This window comes from Sarcophilus harrisii, chromosome 1, assembly GCF_902635505.1.
Source record: "Sarcophilus harrisii chromosome 1, mSarHar1.11, whole genome shotgun sequence".
NCBI lineage: Eukaryota > Metazoa > Chordata > Mammalia > Dasyuromorphia > Dasyuridae > Sarcophilus > Sarcophilus harrisii.
In genome coordinates this window covers 399,889,886-399,904,306 of record NC_045426.1, presented here as the reverse complement: position 1 = coordinate 399,904,306, position 14,421 = coordinate 399,889,886, and the positions used below count along the sequence as shown (strand labels likewise).

General features: G+C 34.0%; 1 pseudogene; it reads left to right on the top strand.

The window, feature by feature from the left end:
* Positions 1–13,032, top strand: part of LOC100928274 — a 45,257-nt pseudogene extending 32,225 nt beyond the window's left edge.
* Positions 13,033–14,421: the final 1,389 nt, after the last annotated feature.

Sequence of the window (14,421 nt, the reverse complement as noted above, 5' to 3'; positions counted from 1 at the left end):
AGTTCCCCAAGGAGGAGAATAGCAAGAAAGTCAATTTGGATGGAGCATAATGTAATTTAAAAGGTATGATTTATAATAAGTCTAGAAAGGTGAATAGTTGCAACAGTTTTTAAATACAAAACAATCTTTATGTGCCTCAAGTAATTCCCTAGGACTTATCTACTGACTGGTCAATGAGACCTCATCTGTGTTAGTAGTGAGATTTAATACTAAAGTTCTTCACATTGATAATATATCCTACTGTGAGGGATGCAGAAAACCCTTACCCAAAATGACTACTCAGAGATCACTCAGCAGAATGCAGAAAAATTGTTTATTGAAAACCTCCAGAAGATGAGCCGTCCCATCTCAAGATAAGAAAGAGAAAGCTCCCGGTAGGAGGGCTAAAGAAGTAGTAAAGATACATAGCTTTTATACAGGAAATTACATCACAAGTAAGAAAGCATTGAGAAGGGGAGGGGGAGGCGTCTAATTGGTTGTTGCTATTTGGGGAGATTAGAATGGAAGGTTTCTGTTTCCCTGAAATCTCCTGATTTCAGGGAAACAGAAAGTCAGGCCTTCAGGCTTAATCAAGCAGAGAGTGGTCAAGCTAATAAACTAAATATCAATAAATGTCAAATACCGATAAATATCATCAGCTCAGGTTAAGTAAATATGTTTCTAGCTGGCCAAGGCTCAAGTAAATATGAGACTGCACATATTATACAGGTCATAGGGGAAACACAGAAATAATGAAAATAAAATACAGAAAAAGAATTCATATATTCCTGTAAGTTCTTCACCTTATCTCTCTCTATTCCATACACTACCATTCACAAAATATATATTTAATATACCAATCTTCTGAGATACAAAAATAAAGTAATATCAATAATTGCTCCTGTTACTTGATTTATGGTGAATTCATTTTGTTTTAGGTGAAAGTAATTCTGGAGATAACAAGGTATACCATTGCTATCTACATTGGCAGAGAGTCATATTTAAAGACTCTTTTCAATGCATTTTTATTGTTTTGTGGGTATAGTCCTTAAGTGAATGAGTAGCATCTATATAAATCAAGAGTTTCTTTGTTATAGCTAAGAAGCAGAAATCAATTTTTGAAAATAAAGAAAGTAGGGCCTCTGTTAGCCTTCTGCAACTTATACTGCTTCAGTGATTACATGTTAATTGATCTTTTCTCCTCTGTGAAAAGTCAGTTTAAATCCACAGTTTTCTCTAAGGATGCTATAATGAGAAATGCTTTTCTCTATTTGAAAGTACATATTTTAAGAGGATTTTCTGAAAAAAGACTTAAAAGTAACAGACTCTATGATTTCAAGTGTGAAGTTAATTTTCTCAATCATTTTATTCAAATCAGAAGCTGTGGAGGTTGGGAATGTATTATTCACTAGCTTTAAAACTAAAGCTTTTTCAAGGGAAGAAGGGTGGTGAGGAAGCTTCCTCTTCACAAGAGGGAAACACTTTGCTTCTTGAAGTTCTGTTTGATAAAAGAGAATGAAATACACATGGTCTGCTGAAGTATTCTTTTAAAGGGGACACTGGGTCTTAGAGTTCTATTTTCTTTGCATCTATGAGCAATGGCAATAGAAGGAAAGCTATCAAAAAAAAAAAAAAAAACTTGCAGGTTTCACGTGAAAGAATTTAATTTAAGTACCTGATTGCATCAGGTCTGCAAGTGTCTGACATTCTTGCCCCAGGACTGTTCTCAAGCAATTTCCCTTTTACCTGTCAATTGAATTTGGAATCCAACTCAATCCGTTTCTTTATTGAGGAAGGACTAGTATTAAATGAAGAACCTTGCCCACCTGACTAGATGCAAGAGGTTAAATTGTCAAAATGGAAATGTCTGACTTCCTTGAGTCAAAACTTTCACAATTTATACCATAAAAAGTTAGGCTCCCATAAAATTCTGCCCCCATTCTGTTGTGTAATAACATTTCACTATATTATGAACAAATCCAACTAAAATAAGTCTATTTTGTTTGTTTCCTCATTTGTAGCACATTTGCAACAATCTTAAGGCAGTATGAGAGAAAATGCCAGATTCCTTGCTGTGTCTAATAAGGTGTGTATTTGTAGACACACAAATATTGGATGTTTCCCTTTTACAACATCTTTTGCTGTCCTGTCCATCAATAAGAGTCTCTCTAACTCTCTCTAGCAATATCACTTTATCTAATGTTTCTATGGAAGTAACTAATAATATTGGGATATTCAGAAATTGACATGCTTTGTAATAATATATGTACCCTTTTACATAAGCATATATATACACAGATGTATATGTGCATATGATTAACTATATGTGTATATGTAATTTTTCTTAGAATTTAATGGTATAACATCAATAATTTGAAGAAAAATGCAACTTCACCTGAAATACATTGCTATGTAAATATTACAAGGACAATGAAAGTATTGCAAAGGAATCTATTAAGCAGAAGTAATAGATGCTTATATGGTCAATCATATCTAAATGAATTAATGAATTTACATGCTTTCTCTATGTCCTTATGGAATATACATCTTATATAATACTGAAATCCCCTATGAAAGACACACAGGATTTGCTATTCTCTGTCAAACTACCTAGAAATCATGAGAATATACGTTTAGGGTTGGAAGATATCTTAGGCTTCACCTAGTGAAACATCTTCATTTTTTAGATGAGGAAACTGAGGCTAAAGGAGATAATTATTTCAAGGTGATAGAGACAGTAAGGGTCAAATCTAAGATTTAAAACAAACTTTTATGATTTTATTGTACTGTACTGGCTACATATAAAAAGCATTTGCTTACTTATATGTAAAAACTGGCCTGAATGATAAGATACTAGGAATCTATTTATAATCAATAGATTTCTCCTGATAATTAATTTATTTTAATTGAATAAGACAATGCAGAATTATATAAATGAATGTATGAAAAGACATTTATTACATGCTTTCATTGTGCTAGACACTGGGACTAAAAATAGAAAAGATAATCCTTGTCCTAAAGGAGCTTATATTCTGATAGGATATATAATACAAAGAACATTCCAACTACTAGTCACAGGAAAAAGGTTTCAAGGATCTTAAGAAAGAGTGGCAAAGCAGCTTATTCTGCATTATCTTTAAAATAATTTCAATTCATAAGAATCTTATCAAGGTTTTTGGGGTTTTGTTTTTTTGTTTTGTTTTGTTTTGTTTTGTTTTGTTTTGTTAATGTTGAACCATTGGAAATAACCCAGGATTTTCATGGCAAGATTTAATTAGGTATTTTAGAGTGAGACTGTGCTGAGACTTTCAAGGCCATTGAACATACCTACTTGTTCATGCTCAACAGCAATTGCTATTGATAGTGGCAAGGGGATTAGATCCTTTCTTCATTGGGATTGCTTCCTTCAGTGATGACTCTGAGGTCCAGTCCAGAAGTAGGGTTAGTGGACTGGAAGGTTTGCCTATTCCTATTTTCTATTGAAGTGGTACTTTTGGGGGCGGAACCAAGATGGCGGAGAAGGCACACACAACTTTCTAAGCTCCTCTCACTCCCCTCATAATCAACCATTTAATTCAGCCTCAAAAATAGCTCTTTACTGCTTAAATTCATGAAGATCAGAAGCACTACAACTTACCACGTGAAGTCATTCTGGAAGATGGTCAGGAAAGGTTTGTCCTGAGGGGCCAGGAATAGACTAGCACAGGCAGCTAGAGACTAGCATCCTGAGCAGACCAGGGGCAGGGGTGATCTCTGTGGCTAGAGAAGTTATAGAGATGACTCTGCTATAGGCTAACTGCTCTGCCTTGATTACAAAGCAGTAAACTGGCAGAGAAATTAAAGCAGAGGGTACTCTAAAAAACGCCAGAAACTAACAAGATCTGGCTGTAGCTACTCAAATCTGGAGATGACTCAGGCAGACTGAAACACAACCCTGAAGCCACATCCTGCAGTTTGGGGCTTTTGCAGGGGCAGTTACAAACCCACAAGGCAGGGGGACACAGCCTGGGCAGCCACTAATCAGCACAGTGGGGGCTCGGCCTGGGGCAATAGAACTTCCCCAGCAGGACTGTGCTTCCCAGGGCAGAGACACTTCCAGTCCCTGCAAATCCATTCTCTGCTCAACTGCTAAAAACAGCCCCAGGGCTGGATTTGACTTGGGGTAGTGAAACTTTCACTGCTCAGCATCTAGCTCCAGGGCAGTCATTATCTCACACAGCAGGGGTTCATTGCAGGGCACTTTCCCAGCTCAGCCCTGCAGGCCTGAGTTACTTCCAGGTGGAGAACTCTTTCCCGGAGCACTCCGGTACCATGTTGCTTTTTGTAGCCAGTTAGCAGGAGAGCTACCTGTCCATACACCTTTCTCTGCTCTGCAGAGGAAGCTGGTAACCTCCTGGCCCTGAAGGCAGACCCTACAGGCTTTAACAAAACAAGTAAAAAAATCAAAAGGACGATCATAGTTTCTATTCAGAAAGAGAACAACTTTTCAACCCTGAAGAGACTAATAGCAAACAGTCTCCAGTCAATTGTTGGTCCCCAATACAAAAGGCTCTCCAAGAAGAAACTGATAAAAACCTTAAAAAAGAACTAGAAGAAAAACGGGGAGAGGAAAGAGAAGCTATAAAAGAGAGTACAGAAAAGGCATATAACTCACTAAAAGAAAAATTTGATATAGTGGAAAAAGAAAACAACTTCCTGAAATGTGAATTGGAAAAGGTAAAAAACTCCCAAGAATTGCAAGGAAACAGATTTTGTGAATTGGAAAAAGAAAATAATTCACTAAAAAAAATTAGTGAAATGGGAAAAAATTCCATAGAGCAAAACAACTCATTTAAAAACTCAATTAGACATATACAAAAAGAAGTTAAAAAAAGCTAATGAAGAAAATAACTCATTAAAAATCAGAACTGAGCAAATAGAAATGACTGATTCATTGAGACAGGAAGAATCAGTCAAGCAAAACCAAAAAAAAAAAAAAATGAACAATTGGGGAAAAAATGTGAAATATTTACTTGGAAAAACAACAGAGCTGGAAAATAGATCTAGGAGAGATAACCTGAGGATCATCAGACTACCTGAAAATTATGATGAAAAAAAGAGCCTAAATATTATTTTACAGGAAGTCATCAAAGAGAACTTCCCAGAAGTAATAGAATGGGAAGATAAAATAGACATTGAAAGAATCCATCGAACACCTTCTGAAAAAGACCCTAAAATAAAGACTCCGACGAATATTGTGGCCAAACTTCAGAATTTTCAGACTAAAGAAAAAATTTTACAAGAAGCCAGGAAAAAACAGTTGAAATACCGAGGTGCCAAAATAAGGGTCACACAAGATCTGGCTGCCTCAACATTAAAGGATCAAAGAGCCTGGAATCTGATATTCCAAAAGGCAAAGAACTTGGAACGCAGCCAAGAATAAACCACCCAGCTAAGCTGAGAATTTTTTTCCATGGAAGAAGATGGACATTTAATGAAAGAGAGGAATTGCATCTGTTTCTAAGGAAGAAAACCAGACTTAAACAAAAAAATTTGATCTCCAACAACAGGACTCAAGAGAAGTAGAAAAAGGTAAAAGGAACTCTTGAGAACTGTATTTCTGTTGTAGATATACATAAAAACCACATGTATAATTTGATTTTACTGATATAACATAAAAAGGGAAGTAGAACTAGAAAGAGGATGGTGTCAGAAAAAGGGAAAGGGGGAGATAAAAAGAGGGAAACTACATGCGATGATGAGGCAAAGGAAACCTATCATATCTGAGGGAACTTAGAGAGGAGAAGGAACATTGTGCGAATCTTACTCTCATCAGAGTTGGCTCAAAGAGGAAATAATTGACATTTTTTTACAGAGAATCTTCTCTCACCTCATTAAAAAGTGGGAGAGGAAAAGGGAAAAGGGAAAAGAGTAATAAGGGAAGGGTACAAGAAAGGGAAAGGGATTCAAAGGGAGGAGTGACAGATACTGAAGGGGGAGAGCTGGGTGATGCAAGTGGGACCAATAAGTTTAGTACTAGGGAAGAGGGGAAGGAGGGCAAGAAAAAGAAAAGCATAATCTGGGAATATTAGGATGGCAGGAAATACAGAATTAGTAATTTTAACCATAAATGTGAATGGGATGAACTCTCCCATAAAGAGGAGACAGATAGCAGACTGGATCAAAAGTCAGAACCCTACAATATGTTGTTTACAGAAAACACATTTAAAACATGGAGATACATACACAGTAAAGGTAAAAGGCTGGAGCAGAATCTAATATGCTTCAGGTGAATCAAAAAAGCAGGGGTAGCCATCCTTATCTCAAATCAAGCAAAAACAAAAATTGATGTAATTAAAAGAGATAAGGAAGGAAACTATATCTTGCTAAAGGATACTATAGACAATGAAGCAATATCAGCATTAAACATATATGCACCAAGTGGTATACCATCTAACTTCCTAAAGGAGAAGTTAAAGAGAGTTCAAGAAGAAATAGACAGAAAAACTGTAATAGTGGGAGATCTCAACCTTGCACTCTCAGAATTAGATAAATCAAACCACACAACAATAAGAAAGAAATTAAAGAGGTACATAGAATATTAGAAAAAAATAGATATGATAGATCTTTGGAGAAAACTGAATGGTGACAGAAAGGAGTATACTTTCTTCTCAGCAGTTCATGGAACCTACACAAAAACTGACCATATATTAGGACATAAAAACCTCAAAATTAAATGCAGGAAAGCAGAAATAGTAAATGCTTTCTTTTCAGATCACAATGCAATAAAAACTACATTCAACAAAAAGTTAGGTGTAAATAGACCAAAAAGTAATTGGAAACTAAATAATCTCATCTTAAAGAATGATTGGGTGAAACAGCAAATTATAGACACAATTAATAATTTCACTTAAGATAATGACAATGGTGAGACATCATACCAAAATTGGTGTGATGCAGCCAAAGTGGTAACAAGGGGAAATGTTGTATTCTTAGAGGATTATTTGAATAAAATAGAGAAAGAGAGGATCAATGAATTGGGCTTGCAACTTAAAAAGCTAGAAAAAGACCAAATTAAAAACCCCCAATCAATTACTAAACTTGAAATTCTAAAATTAAAAAGAGAAATTAATAATATTGAAAGTAAAAAAATTATTGAACTAATAAATAAAACTAAGAGTTGGTTTTATGAAAAAACCAATAAAATTAATAAACCTTTGGTAAATCTGATTAGAAAAAGGAGAGAGGAAAATCAAATTAGTAGTCTTAAAAATGAAAAGGGTGAACTTTCCACCAGTGAAGAAGAAATTAAAGAAATAATAAGGGGTTACTTTGCCCAACTTTATGCCAATAAATTTGATAACCCAAGCGAAATGGATGACTTCCTTCAAAAATATAGGCTTCCCAGATTAACAGAGGAGGAAGTAAATTGCTTAAATAGTCCCATTTCAGAAAAAGAAATAGAACAAACTATTAATCAACTCCCTAAAAAAAAAATCCCCAGGACCAGATGGATTTACATGTCAATTCTACCAAACATTCAAAGAACAATTAGTCCCAATGCTTTATAAACTATTTGAAAAAATAGGGAATGAAGGAGTACTACCAAATTCCTTTTATGACGCAGACATGGTACTGATATCTAAACCAGGTAAGTTGAAAACAGAGAAAGAAAATTATAGACCAATCTCCCTAATAAATATTGAAACTAAAATCTTAAATAAAATATTAGCAAAAAGACAACAGGAAATCATCCCCAGGATAATACACCATGATCAAGTAGGATTTATACCAAGAATGCAGGGCTGGTTCAATATTAGGAAAATTATCAGGCCAATTATAATTGGCCATATTAATAACCAAAGCAACAAAAACCATATGATCATCTCAATAGATGCAAAAAAGCATATGATAAAATCCAACATCCATTCCTATTAAAAACACTTGAGAATATAGGACTAAATGGACTTTTCCTTAAAATAATCAGTAGCATGTATTTAAAACCAGCAGTAAGCATCATATGTAATGGGGACAAACTGCAACCGTTCCCAATAAGATTAGGAGTAAAACAAGGTTGCACACTATCACCATTACTATTTAATATTGTATTAGAAATGCTAGGTTTGGCAATAAGAGTTGAGAAAGAGATTAAAGAAATAAGAATAGGCAATGAGGAAACCAAATTATCACTCTTTGCTGATGATATGATGGTATATTTAGAGAACCCCAGAGATTCAACTAAAAAGTTATTAGAAACAATCCACACCTTTAGCAAAGTTGCTGGATACAAAATAAACCCACATAAGTCATCAGAATTTTTATATATCACTAACAAAATCCAACAGTCAGAGTTACAAAGAGAAATTCCATTTAAAGTAACTACTGATTGTATAAAATATTTAGGAATCTGTCTGCCAAGGGAAAAATCAGAAACTTTATGAGCAAAACTGCAAAACAGTTTCCATACAAATTAAGTCTAGTCTAACCAACTGGAAAAATATCAAATGTTCTTGGATTGGGTGAGCAAATAAAATAAAGATGACAATACTCCCTAAACTAATCTATTTATTTAGTGCTATACCAATCAGACTCCCAAAAAACTATTTTGTTGACCTAGAAAAAATAACAACAAAGTTCATATGGAAAAACAAAAGGTAAAGAATTTCAAGGGAATTAATGAAAAAAAAAAAAAAAAAACAAATGAAGGTGGCCTAGCTGTACCAGATCTAAAATTATATTATAAAGCAGCGGTTACTAAAACCATCTGGTATTAACTAAGAAATAGACTAGTTGATCAGTGGAATGGATTAAATTCAAAAGACAAAACAGCCAATAACTTTAATTATCTAGTGTTTGACAAACACAAAGAACCCAGTTTTGGGGATAAGAATGCATTATTTGACAAAAATTGCTGGAAAATTAGTATGGCAGAAACTAGGCATTGACCCACACTTAACACCATGCATAAAGAATGAGATTATAAATAAATTGGAAGAGCATAGGGTAGTTTACCTCTCAGACCTGTGGAAGAGGAAGGAATTTATGACCAAAGAAGAAGTAGAGATCACTATTGACTACAAAATAGAAAATTTTGATTATATCAAATTTAAAAGTTTTTGTACAAACAAAATTAATGCAGGCAAGATTACAAGGGAAACAATAAACTGGGAAAACATTTTTACAGTCAAAGGTTCTGATAAAGGCCTCATTTCCAAAATATAGAGAGAACTGACTCTAATTTATAAGAAATCAAGCCATTCTCCAGTTGATAAATGGTCAGAGGATATGAACAGACAATTTTCAGATGATGAAATTGAAACTATTATCACTCATTTGAAAGAGTGTTCTAAATCACTATTAAGCAGAGAAATGCAAATTAAGAAAACTCTGGGATACCACTACACACCTGTCAGATTGGCTAGAATGATAGGGAAAGATAACATGGAACGTTGGAGGGGATGTGGGAAAACAGGGACACTGATGACATTGTTGGTGGAATTGTGAACACATCCAGCCATTCTGGAGAGCAATTTGGAATTATGCTCAAAAAGTTTTCAAACTGTGCCTACCCTTTGATCCAACAGTATTTCTACTGGGCTTATACCCCAAAGAGATACTAAAAAGGGAAAGGGACCTGTATATACCAAAATGTTTGTGGCAGTCCTGTTTGTAGTGGCTAGAAGCTGAAAAATGAATGGATGCCCATCAATTGGAGAGTGGTTGAGTAAATTGTGTTATATGAATGTTATGGAAAATTATTGTTCTGTAAGAAACGACCAGCAGGATGAATACAGAGAGGAGTAGCGAGATTTACATGAACTGATGCTGAGTGAAATGAGCAGAACCAGGAGATCATTATATACCTCAACAACAATACTGTATGAGGATATATTCTGATGGAAGTGGATTTCTGTGACAAAGAGAAGATCTAACTCAGTTTCAATTGATCAAGGATGGACAGAAGCAGCTACACCCGAAGAAAAAACACTAGAAAATGAATGTAAACTGCTTGCATTTTTGTTTTTCTTCCCAGGTTATTTATACCTTCTAAATCCAATTCTCCCTGAACAACAAAAGAACTGTTTGGTTCTGCACACATATATTGTATCTAAGATCTACTGCAATCTATTTAACATGTACAGGACTGCTTGCCATCTGGGGCAGGGAGGGAGGAGAAAAATCAGAATAGAAGTGAGTGCAAGGGATAATATTGTAAAAAAAATTACCTTAGTATGGGTTATGTCAATAAAAATTATTTTTAAAAAGTGGTACTTTCAATGGCATCATTCTTTTAAATTTATGGAATTCTTAGAATAGGACTCTAAAGTCCTATTTCCAATCCCACTATTGCCAAGTATAATTTGAATTATTATGAAAGCTAATATATTAATATTAAATATGTTAAATCCAATATATGTATGTATGTATATATATATATATATATATATATATATATATATATATACAGTTATCTTGCTGCACAAGGAAAAACAGAGCAAGAAGGGAAAAAAAACTAAGAAAGAAAACAAAATGCAAGCAAACAACAACAGAAAGAGTGAGAATGCATACATAATGCTATGTATGTCCACAGTCAATTCCCATGATCTTTCTGAGCATGATGGCTCTTTTCATCACTAAACCAATGGAATTGGTTTGAATCATCTCATTGTTGAAGAGAGCCATGTCCATTAGAATCAATTGCCATATAGTTTTTTTTCCCCATGTATAATGATCTCCTGGTTCGGCTCATTTCACTTTTCATTAGTTAGTCTCTCCAGGACTTTCTGGAATCATCCTGCTGGTCATTTCTTACAAAACAATAATATTCTGTAACATTCATATACTATAATTTATTCAGCCATTCTCCAATTGATGGGCATCCACTCAGTTTCCAGTTTCTTGCCATTACAAAAAGGGCTGCCACAAACATTTTTGCACATGTGGGTCCCTTTCCCTCTTTTAAGAACTCTTTATGATATAAGCCCAGCAGTAACATTGCTGGGTCAAAAGGTATGCACAGTTTGATAACTTTTAAGCATAGCTCCAAATTGTTCTCCAGAAATGTTGGATCCATTCACAGTTCCACCACCAATGTATTAGTGTCTTAGTCTTCCCACATGTGCTCCAAAATCATGTTTATTTTTTCCTGTCATCTTAGTCAATCCAAGAAGTGTGTAGTGATCTGTATTTCATTTTTCATCCTGATTTTTCTTCATAGCTTGAACTCTAACTAGCTTGATAAAGGAGTCTTATATTTTATCATGTCAGTGCTCTGTTGTCTAATCATCAAGCCAGTCACACCCCAATCTTTCTAGCACCTTCTCTTTTTAGAGAAGACAATTTATTTTCCTTGAGTAAAATACTCTTGCTTGTATTTGTATCCCTGGGATTTAGCACAGTGTCTAACATACAGTAAGTGCTTATTAAATGCTCTATTTATCCAGTGGCATAACTGTTTTTAGCATAGCAGTAAGACAGTAAAATAACATTTGAGCAGCCCTAGTGCTACACTGGTATCCCAGGAAAATTAAAAGCAATCAGAGGAATATTTCCAATCCACTAGAGAATTCCTCTGTGGATGATTTTCAGAAATACATTCAGAGCAATTAATATCTGTACAATATGAAACAACATACACAATTGCAAGAGCATCTGACTTCCCTGATATTCTTCTTTGGCCCTTTGACTATCTCCAATGTAGAATACATTCATTCCTCATCTTCACCTCCTGACTTCTTTCAAGTCTTAAAGAAAATTTCACCTGAAGGATACTTTTTCTGATCCCCTTTAAATCTACTGCCTTCTCTACATTTATTTTCTCCAGCTTAAGACATATGTAGTTTGTTTTTACATAGAAGTTTGAATGCTATTTTTTCCATTAAACTGTGAGAGCTTAGGGAAAAAAAAGGATTTTATTTTGCCTTTGTATCACTAGCACTTAACACACAGTGCCTGGTAAATTGTAGACTCTTAATAAATGCTGATTGAGCAGGAGTGAATAGTCATACATTTCAACAGGTGTTGAGAAATTTTTATCTCCAACTGGATTTATATTCAGAAAAGACAGCAGCTCTTTCTCTTATTTCTGTCATACTGTTACTATACACAAAACATCTGCAAGATGTATATAGGTATTATTATCCCTGTATGTCAAATGAAGAAATTTAAGTTCAGAAAATTAAATTAATTATTTCTTTTGACACAATTAATCAATGACAAAAACAGGATATATCTCCCTTGAGTCACAGTCTGATGTTCTTTTCATGATACCATATTGAGAAGCCAGGGATCAGGCACTATCTGCAGGATCTATTGCAGTATTAAAGCATCTTAATAGAACAATCTTCATTGCAGTGTCCATTAAGTTTCAGTGTCTTGTGATATTATTAGATCACCACTTCATTGGACACATAAAACCATAATACATCTCTGAAATGCAAATAATGTATGTTTATTATGAACATTCTAATGATTACAAGAAAAGCACTAATTGGGTGTAATAACTTGATGTAATTATTATTGTGTGTTTGTTTGAGTGTGTGCGTGTGTGTGTAGTAAGGTAAGCTGAGATCGAAAAATATTAATAAAAAATCAGCAGAGATCTTTAGTGAAGATATCATTGCTTCAGCCCTGTGCAAGAGACAGTCCCTTCCTCTTCTCCTGACACAGTTGTTTGTTCTCAAGAAAAAGTCATCCAGGAAGCTGCTCCTTTGCCGTAGCATTCAAAGATACCAGCAAGACACTTATGGAGCCCAAAATGGTCATTTATTGGATCTGTGACACCCTCACCAGCATCAATGTGAAATCACTCAAGAAAGTATGTATTGATTTAATTAGAGGAGCCACAGAAAACAATTCAAAATAAAGAAACCTGTTCTAATATCCACTAAGACTTTTCTAATCATGCTATAAAAACTCTTTTCTGTGAAGGTTCAAAGACTTGGGATCAGTTTCAGATGAGAATACACAAATGCATTATTGATTTGCATAGTCCTTCTGAAATTGTTTAAACACCTCACTTCTATTGGGATTGAATCAGGAGTAGAAGTGTAAATCACCATTGCAGATGCCTAATCCGTCATCTCTTTTAATAAATTGATTGCAACTATTTTTATAAATCAGAAGAAAATTATATTTAGACAATTTGATAAAAATCACAATATCCTCTATATGTCTATCCTAGAGGAATGAAACACATTTACAGCAATTAAATAATGCTTTATTTTATCTTGTGTAAGGATGGAGGGGTAGAATATAAATCTATTTCAACAATCAGTTGCAATTAGTGGTCCCTTGTCTCAGTTTCCTTTTGAGAATTCCCATGTGATATAAGACCTCATTGTCCAGATGTACCAAATGGAGTTTTGGAGCAGTAATCATGATGTAATGAAATGTAATAAAAGTAGTAACAATAATATATATAACATAAGGCATATAAAATGCATTTTGTCTCAAGATTTTTTATTTGTAGAATTAATAATATTATCCTATAAATTCAATACATGTATTATATGTACACACATAAATATATATTTACAAACACATACATATATGACAATGGCTCATTTTAGAAATATAGTTTCATCATTTTTTGTGATTGAAAGGGAAATTATAATAGCCATTACAATAAATTAATGGCCATTCATTTAAAAAATGATTTCTTGGCCCCCTGTTATGTGTATATATATATATATATATATATATATATATATATATATATATTGCTATGGGAAATAGTAAGATCAATAAAATAATGTCTCTGATTCAATGAATCCATATTCCAATAATAGACATATGATAAACATATTTTATAAAATCTTATGTGATTAGTGCTATATGCATAAATGGCACAATGTAGTATGAAATTTTAGAATATCTGAGTATCAGTGTGGATAAAATACCTATCCAGAATCAGGAAGACTGATCTTCCTCAGTTCAGATCTGGTCTCCAATTTTACTTAATTGTGTGATTCTGGGCATTTCACTTAACCCTATTGTTTTAGTTTCCTCATCTGCAAAATGAGGTGAAGAAGGAAATTGCAAACCATTTTAAATTGAGAACGAAGTTTCATGATCCTAAATGGGATTATGAAGTCAGATTTAATGAAAACAACTGCATGTAAATGTAGACTTAAGTATCCCTCCTAGATATGATTACTAAAAATACCATTAAGGTGATGGTATGAGGTGAGATTTATAAGAGTTTTTCAAGATGAATAATATTTTATATGAACAACAAACAAAACAATGGGGAAAGTATTCCAGGAGGAAGGCTGTGGGTAAGCAAAATGTCAGATTTGAGCAGTGGACTGTTAAAGTAAAATGCCTCTTACTTTGTGATTCTAGAAAAGTAATTTAGCTTCACTTAGATATAAAATGAGAGATAGACCAGGAAGATAATTTAGAAGATTCTTCTTGGCTCTAATACTATCTTCTGACAAGTAATCTTTATTTCATTTGCTT